The following is a 10,199-nucleotide window of genomic DNA, read 5'->3' on the forward strand; positions in this document are numbered from 1 at the left end:
TTCAGGTCAATAGCCTAGTGACCTCCTATGATCCTATTAACTTCATGATTTTTCCAATTCCCTTGATGGCTCAAATTCCCAAGGTTTCAAACAGAGCAGTGTATATTTTAATGTATTCTCTAAAATTGTCCACATTTAACATGTATTCCAGTGAGGGGAAGCATTTTTCTTGTTTGGGTACATCTAAGGGTTTGGATCCTTTGCCAGCCCCTTTGGAGGTCATTCTAGACTTCTTAGCAAATTTGTTTAACTCAGGTTCCAGTTATTCTACTGCTAAGGTACAACTGGCAGATATTTCCAATTTCCACATTAGTAGGGACAATATTCCTTTAGCTGCTTTCAAAATTTCAAAGGATTTCCCAATGGGTACCTTTTTATTATGTCCTCCAGTCTGGGACCCTGTCCCTCTCTGGTATTTACCATTCATGCTTCAGGTGTCAGCTGCAACCCCCCCCCCCAGACAAACTGCTATGGTTGACTTGAAGTTTTTATCTTGGAAGAATTCATTCTTAGTGGTGATTACTTCCATCAAATGGGTGTCAGACTTGTTAGCCCTCTCTTCAGTATCTCTCTACTCGTTTTTTCATAAAAATAGGGTGTTTCTCTGCACATATCCTTCTTAAGGTGGTGATGGAAAACAATTTGAACCAGTCCATTAATTTCTCAGTGTTTTATCCTGAAATTTCCAACAGAGGGGGAATACTTGCTGTATTGTCTTGATGTACATAGACAACTGAGGTTTTGCTTTGACAGAACCAGATCTTTCAGAAAGTCTAAACAGCTGTTTGTTGCCTTTTCCAAGGTCCAGTTGGGCATGCCAGTGTCTAACATTACTCTGTTCAAGTTGCTATCTGATTATATTTCTTTTGGGGCATCTACTTGAGTTAGCCTAACTCATTAATCATCAAACATGTATTTGTCAACCCCTTTTTACTGAAGTCATAAATCAGTGAACAGACTTTTCATTGAAACTTTTCCCAGGAATAACCAATGATGAGCCACCATCTGGAATTTAGCCACCATCTGGAATTTGTCCTTTTCTCCACTGTAGTAAGATGTCAGAGTTGGTATATTTAGTTGGGGTGTTTGTGGGGTATTCTGTTTTAAAGTTTATGATTTTTTTGACTGTCGCTAGGTTGGCCTACTGTTGGTTATCCCTGGGAATATCCCTGGGAAAAGTTTAGATGAAAAGTCCATTCACTGATTTGTGACTTCAACAAAAAGGGGTCGATGGATATGTGTTTGATGATTAGTGAGTTCGACTAAGTGACGTAAACTCTTTTCAGTATAGTTTGAAAGGAAAGCCCTTGCATGATAAACCGAGAAACAACTGTACTACAGCATTGGCTACTTCTACAGCTTTCTAATCCAAAGCTGAGTTGGATAATGTTTATGCAGCTACTATTTGGGTGGACCTTCACACCTTTGTGTCCCACTATAAACTGAAACTCCAGTCAAGTTGAGAGTTTCTTATGCTTCCATGGTATTGCATAGTATCCTTCTGTGAGACCTCCCTAAGGTTTTATTTGGCTGGGAGCTCTGTCCCAGAGATTGACTCTAGAAGGAAATGACAACATTAGATATGAAAGTTATGCACTTACCATAATGTTAGATCTGTGTTGTCTCATTCTGTCTGGTTTAGTCTTCCCTCTCTTCTGCCCCCACCATTATGGTGAGTCTCTTGATCATGGGAAGATGAAGTTAGAGAGGTTGGTTTTCCTCTTGCGTTGGGGTCCTTATTTTTTTCCCATAGAGACTGAGCACTGTCAGTCTGGGCAGTAAAGGGAAAACTTGATCTGAGGTAATCTTGATGAGATAGGGATTATAGGTAAAGAAGGCAGAGTTTGACTGGATGAAGTGTTTGGTATACAGCTGGTCTCAGATCGGAGTCAGATCTGATACCCCACAGGTTGAACCAGACGGAAAGAGACTACATAGGTGTTATAGTAAGTACAAAACTTTAATTTTTCATTGTAAATGTTCATTGCAGATCTTTGTTGTGACTGATGGATTAGTGATATTCATTGGAGTTTTGGCTAGGAAACAACAACTGGACAGCTTCAAAAAGTGCTGCCCCCCATCCTTCACTCTGACTGTTGATTGGCTAATCCCAAGGAGGGAAATTAGCAGTCAGAATGAAACTTTCTTCAGGACTTTCTTGCCTAAGCTACCAACCAATAATAACAATAAAACACATAAAGTAGAAACAAATGCAACCCTACTATATCATAACTTCAACTATATACAAGAATAGGGGGGTGCATGGTGAGTGCAGCTTATGCAGCAGTGAATTTGAACATCTACTGTTCTACTGTTATAGGAAAGTACAATTTGCACAACTGTACTATATTCCTCATCCAGCAGTAGTTCTTAGTAACTTCATGATTTGATTACCAGTGCAACCTAGGAGAAGGAGTGATGTGGATCCAGGAGCCCCTGTTTAATGGTCCTAGCAAAGTTCAACCTGGACCTGGAAAAGGATACTAGATTATAATGCTTTGTAAAAGTATGCAAAGAAGATCATGTAGCTTCCCTTGAATGTTGCTAGAATCCACGTCTTTCCTGTAACCATCAAAGAAGACAAGACTATAAAGGAATGTACCTTAATACTGCTGGAAATGGTGTTGCCATGGTGTGAATGACAGAAAACAATAGCCAAGGACAACCACTTGGAAACTGTCTGTTTAGACACAGGGTATATTACACCTTAATAATAAATAAATATCTAATCAGCTTTTTAAAGAGCTTGGATATGTCAAGACATACTCCCTCTGCTGACCTATTACCCGCAGAATACTTGCAATTAGCAGCTAAATCAATAGCCTTCCCAGTTTCAATACTGATAAACAGAATCATCACTGAAGGTTATGTGCCTAAACTTTGGAAAATCTCCCATATTATCCCACTTCATAAGGGTGGAAATTCTACTGAAATCTCTAATTACCACCCTATAGCCCTTCTTTCACCCTTATCTAAGATTATGGAAAGGTGTATCCACAAGCAACTGCTTCACCACCTTCTCCAAAATAGCCTACTCTCTAACACCCAACATGGTTTCAGACCATCCCACAGTACCACCACTGCCCTCCTCTCCTTTACAGACACAATCAACAAAAATCGCAACAACAACACCCTTTCCTCTGTACTTTTCTTAGATCTATCCAAAGCTTTTGACATGGTCAGCCACCAAATACTCATACGCATTCTTCAATCCTTATCAATTGATACCCAATCTATTAACTGGTTTAAGTCCTACTTAAGTAACAGACATCAAGCAGTACTCTGGAACTCCACTCTATCCTCCCAACTACCTGTCAACATTGGTGTCCCACAAGGGTCTATACTAGGTCCCCTCCTATTTTCTTTATTTATCAATGACCTACACCAAGTTGCTCCCCAAGCTACATGTATACAATACGCAGACGATTCAACACTAATCTGCTCAGCCACATCTGTATCAGACCTTCACCCCCTCACACAACACATATTTCACTCTGTAGAAGAATGGTTTTCCCAGTACTGTCTACTACTTAACCCAAAAAAAACTAAACTGCTCCTCTTTACACCTTCCAGCAAATCTCCCCACATTGATTTTACTATAACATCAAAAAATGGCACACCTATATCACAAGAGTCTACTACCAAACTACTAGGCATTACCATTGACAACAACCTTAACTTTGATACCCATATTGACAACACACTTAAAACCATTAACAAGAAAATAGGCTCTCTTTACAGAATCAAACCTTTCCTCACTCCAGAATCTAGAACAACTATCGCCCACTCCCACCTTATCTCACCCCTTCTCTATGCCTCTCCCATATTTACCAACTTATCAAAAAGGAATCTGTCAAAACTAGAAATCTCCTACCACAACATAGCCAGATTTGCCACAGGAAACCCCTACAGAACCCACCACTGTACTAATTTAAAACAACTAGACTGGCTGGAATATTGGCAGCAACTAAAAATTAACCAACTTAGCATAGCCCATCAAATTCTGTATCAACCTGACAAAACACCTATACTATCCAGTCTGATTCGTCCATACCATAACCTAAAGTCCCTAAGATCTGCACACAAACTTCTTATAGACACTGTCAAGTCAAACAACAAGGCTGGAGACTCCCTTTTCTCTAACACTGTTGGAAAAGATTGGAACCTGCTTCCCTCTGAACTTTCATCTATTCCCTCAAAATCTCCCTTTAAAAAGAAACTCAAGCTATACCTCAAAACACAATGGCTGTGCCCCTGTACTAATCCTGACTAACTTTACTTCACCCCTGACTTTACTTCACATCTGCAATTTCCCAATTTCTATGTCAAATCGGTATCCACTGACCTAACTCCTTCTAAATATCTACTTGTCATCTTATTTTCCTATATCCCTACTCTCTGTACATGTTATTGTATTCTCCATGTATGTCATGAGCTACAATTCTTTTGTTATTCCATAACTATTGTACTATTTACTTTACATGTAGTTCTTTAATGGTTTTTACTTAGTATCATTAGAGATTATAATTTTTGGAGCTTATCTCCCCGGGCCTCTACTGAAAATGGACATATATCCAGCTAGACTAGCCCGGTCAACAAATGTAAAATAAAAATAAATAAAATAAAATAAATAAAAATAAAGACAGTATCCGAGCTGCCTATGCACATCCAGAGTTTGCAAAATCCTTTCTCCCTGTTTTTTTTTTTTTAGTTTCTGAGCAGAAAAGTGAGAAATTGATGACTTATTTTATACAAATTAAATTCTGAAACCACTTTGGATATAAATGAGGGGGTTATTCTTAAACAGACCACATCCCTGTGGAAGACATGCTGAAATGGTCACAAGATGAAGATTTACAGAGGATTAAGTGAGAAAAAGAAAAGTAACTCACACAAATATTTGAGCACCAGTGGCACAAAATCTCTGATGGACCCCTAGTTATTGGTCAGGAATTAACTAGAAAATTGCATCGCCTTACCAACTTAGGATTTTCTAGAGTATTGGACTTGTAACATGGCTGCACACTGATCTACAGCTCAACTTCAACTATCCTAGTTTGAAAACAGAAACTGAGAAAAAGGAGTGCCCCTGAAACTGTAATTTGGGTAACATTCACTACAGGCTAGTAAGTGTACTACCTGGATGCCAGCAAGGAAGAACTTTGAGAACCTGAAAGAAAATTAATCAGAAAAGGTGAAGAGAAAACACTGACTGGGAAGTATCCCACAGCCATTCAGCAAAACAGTTCAAGCTTCTGTTTTGGTTCGAGAGATGGCTTCCAGTAATTTAGAGTAAAAAATAAATCAGGTGTACTCAGTGGTGATTAACATAAATTAAACATTGACGAAATATATCAATTCAAATAACAACAGGCTGGAAAAATAGAATGAGTTTTAACTACTTATTCAGATGAACTGATAAAACTGCAAACTTCAAATTTTAAATGAATAAAAGGTTGTCTTAGTATGGGACTTCTCAAAAAGAGCTTGATCAAAAAGTAGAGTTAGAAGGCAGAGCATACAAAACACCCCTGAAATTTTCTGTTGTACCAGAGAATCTGGAAGGAAAAGACAATTAATTTTATGAAAGCACAAATAAGAGACGAGTCTGGTGTTCCACAGCAAGATTTGTTAATTGAAAGGGCACGTCAAGTCAGCCCTCTGCACAAAGGAGGGTCATCTACAGACCCTGGAAACTACAGACCCATAAGTCTCACTAGTCTTATATATAAACCCATGGAAAGAATTATCATGGAGATGATCAACAGAGATATAGTAAACCTCCAGACACTGGACCCAACTCAGTTTGGTTTCGTCAAGGGCCGATCATGCCTACTCAACCTGGTGGACTTCTTTGAGAAGGTCTCCAAAGCAATGGATGAGGGCAACATTGTTCACACTGCCTACCTTGATCTGGCCAAGGCATTTGACACAATACCCCACTCATGCATTGTTGACAAATTCAAGTGGTTAAGTACAAACCCGTATGTCACCAAGTGGATAGCCAACTAGCTCACAGACAGGACCCAGGAAGTTAGAATTGGGGAGTCCACCTCTATAAAGAGGCCAGTCACAAGTGGAGTCCCTCAAGGATCAGTTCTTGGACCGCTCCTTTTTGGCATTTACTTCTCAGAAGTGAAGGCCAATGTCAGTGGTTTTTGGCTGACTAAATTTGTAGATGATTGCAAATTAGGAGCTGTCATTGAATCTCACACTGACACAAATGTTCTCCAGGAGGGGCAGACAAACAACTGGTATCAGAGTCATAGACTAAAACTAAATGCCAACAAATGCATAACAGTATCCTTTGGGAAGTCACCCATCCCTGGTAACTATCACACTGACAACACACCCCTTAGACTTGACCCAGTAGTTAGGGACTTAGGGACACACATAGATAGTAATCTAGCCTTCGATCATCATGTGCCTACAGTGGTGAGAAAATTATTCTGTGTTGTGCAACTTATAAACAAAGGTATGGCATTTAAGTCCAAGGAACTCATTCTTCCACTGTATTCAGCATTCATCATACCTATCATTGTGTACAGTGCCCCTTTGGTACGTACCTAAACAGGCATATTCAACAACTGGAATGTCCACAGAGGTTCCTCACTTAAAGAATACATGGTGTAAGTAATTTATGCAGACCATCTGAAGGCCCTATCCCTGTATTCTGTCTCCTATAAGCTTTTGAGGGGAGATCTATGCCTGGCGTACTGGGCATTGTCAAACCTCACTCTGATGGACCTCCTGCATATTCACAATACAAACCGTACCAGAATTACCTGTTCTAAAGACTTAAACCTTGCCTGAGATATAAATAGGACCTGCTGGAGAGATAGGTATATATCCCAGAGACTACCCCGTCTATGGAACAGGCTCCCCATCCATGTGAAGCAGAGTTCCTCCCTAATCCAATTCAAGAGCAACTTGGACAATTGGATGGAAAACCAGAAATTCGACTCTGGTTTGGCACCTATGTCTCAGATGCAAACAGGTAACCTGTAAATGGTTCATCTCCCAGACCCATGCTTACACTTACTTAAGCATTTAAACATTTACTTAAGCATGGGCCTTGTACTTAAGGGTACAAGTACTCTTACAAGGGTATCAGAACTTGTCAGAGATTTGGGATGCATGGTTAGGCTTAAAAAGGCCCTTGTGGTCATTGGCCTAGTAAACACCTATGAACCTATAAGTGTATACTCCAAATATGGTCATGAGAAAGCAGTGAAGACTTATATTAGTAAGGATACAATCATACCAGCAGAAAGAGTTCATTCTGGTAAAACTATGGAAGAAGGGAAAAAATATTACAAATTGAAGACAGTGAAGTGTTTGTAGAAAATTATTATTCACTATACTCCATGCAGAAGTGATGCACATTTATCCCAGCAACCAAGGAATGTTGAGAGGTAGGTGTGAAATTCAAGCCACTGTATCCAGCTGTCTTCAGAATATTTTTTCCTGGAGGATCAAAGTAATTTTTGATGCAGAACAGGCTATCGAGAAGACAAACACTTCTCCAACCCATAACCATAGTTCTAACAACATACCTACCAATAAAGACCTCAAATTCCTCACCATCAACGCCCAAAACGTAACTAATAAAACTACCCTATTTCATGTCTGGGTCAACCATAACTCACCTGACATAGTAGCCATCTCTGAAACCTGGCTAAAACCACACATAACTGACTTGGAATTCCTCCCCCCAGGATTTCAATGCCTCTGATCTGACCGCCTAAACAAAAGAGGTGGTGGAGTAGCACTAATTTACTCTAATCATCTATCTATCACACCTTTCTCAAATCCTATTCCATCCTTTCATAATGCTGAACTAGTAATTGGCATGCTAAAATTAAACAGCCATAAAATTATCTGCATCCTCTCCCTCTATATCCCCCCTGGCAATAACACCAATACCTTAGAAGACTTCCTCTCCTGGACCTGCACAAATATAAAACAAGAAACTTACATATTGGGAGACGTAAATATAGACTGGCAAAAAATCATAGACCCTAATCCCACCTTATCAATTAACCTATTCAACTTTACTCAGCTTATTGACACCATCACCAGACCAAACAAAACCAACCGCCCCAGCTCAATCTTAGACTGGATACTAGTGTCCCACCCAAATAGAATCACTACATCTGGTCTCACTCCTGATCCATTAGGAGACCACCTCCCGGCATTCACCCTCAGAGCCACCACCACTTCCCCAACCTCTCACCACCTCCTACATACCCATAACCTAACTAACTTTAATCTCTCCACCTTCTCTGCCTCCCTTAAGCTCATCAACTGGAACCCTCTAAAAACACTGCCTCTTGACGAAGCCATAGACTTCTTCAACTCTACATTCCTTTCTATCCTAAACTCCCTAGCTCCAACATGAACCAAAAGGGTTAAAGCCAAAACAGCACCCTGGCTTACAAAATCTACCAAGAAAATTATGCAACAAAGAGACAAATCTTGGAAAATCTATCTCCACCACAAACAGCCAGAACTGCTACTAAAATACAAAGAGCTCTGAAACCTAGCCAAAAAACAAGTCATTAAAGATAAAAAATCCTACTACAACCACCTACAAATAAAACATACAAAAAACCCCAAACAATTTTGGAACTCTATAAACACCCTCCTCAAGCCTGGTACCACAAAAAACCCTTGTCCCGACACCAGCAAATCTGACCTGGAAATTGCTGAACTATTCAATACCTTCTTCACCTCCTCCATTGCTGAGTTAACCAAAACCTTCCCAAATAACATCCCCCCACCAACCTCCTCCCAAGCTTCCACCCCACCTCCTCCCACTCCCCATATTTTCGAACTTAAACCAGTATCCACCAACCTCATAAAGAAATTTCCCTACAAACTTAAACCTTGCACCAATGCTCCTGACAGCATTCCGTCCTCCTTCTTAAAAATTGCTTCTGACAGTGTTGCTCTTCCTATCAGTATCCTGATCAATAGATCACGTCTTGAGTCATATGTGTCAAAACTATGGCGTTCTGATTTTATTCTCCCTCTCCACAAAGGTGGCAAAAACTGTAACTTCTCCAACTTCCGCCCCATAGCCATCCTCTGTCCCATCTCCAAACTTCTCGAAAAATGCATTCACATACAGCTCTTGCCATTCCTAACCGAACATCAACTGCTCTCTCCTACCCAACATGGCTTCTGCCCAGGACACAATACCAACACAGCCCTTCTCTCCTTTTTACACTCTATCAATTTGGCCTGAGATTCTGGTAACTTAGTTTCATCTGTTCTATTAGACCTTTCTAAAGCCTTTGATACCATCTCACACACCCATTTACTTAACCATCTATCTAACCTTAACATCTCACCTAAAACTCTTTCCTGGTTCTCCAGTTATCTTTCTAACAGGTCCCAAGCTGTGAAATGGGGCAAATCCTCTTCCACATTCCTTCCAACACCCACAGGAGTTCCCCAAGGTTCCATTCTTGGCCCTCTGCTATTCAACATTTTTATTAATAATTTCCACAAAGCCATTCCCTTCACCAAGATTGTCCAATATGCAGATGACTCCACTCTCATCTGCTATGCCTCCAACCAAACTGAACTCAAGACTCTAACTCAATCTGCCTTCTCAACCACTGAAAAATGGATGCACCAAAACCACCTCTCACTAAACGCCAACAAAACTAAAATCCTCCTATTTTCCCCCTCAAAATCCACCCACATTGACAAAAACTCATTCCAAATTACCAGCCTCAACAACTCTGTCATTGATATTGTTCCCTTCAACCAAACTCTTGGGAGTCACCATTGACGAAAACCTAAAATTCAATACCCATATCCAGCTCAACATCAAGAAAACCCACATAAAACTCGGCCTACTCTACAGGAATAATCACTTCCTCTCTCTCCCTCTACTACACTGACCCCAGCCACAACTTACCTTCTCCCATCCCTTCTTTATGGTGCTCATCTTCTTACTAATCTATCTTCCACCCTTAACTCCAGACTAGAAGTATGCTACAACAAAATCTCCAGATTTGCCACTAAGGCAAAAGCCTCCTCCCACCACTGCTCCTTCCTACTAACTATAAACTGGATAGAACTCCCCAATCAACTAGACTTCCTCCAATTAGTCTCAGCCCACAAGTTACTATATCAACCCACCAGCTGCCATGCCTTATCTAATATCCTCCAACCTTACAGCCCTC

Source organism: Protopterus annectens, chromosome 2.part1 (assembly GCF_019279795.1).
Source record: "Protopterus annectens isolate FY-2018-M chromosome 2.part1, PAN1.0, whole genome shotgun sequence".
NCBI classification, from domain to species: Eukaryota; Metazoa; Chordata; order Ceratodontiformes; family Protopteridae; genus Protopterus; species Protopterus annectens.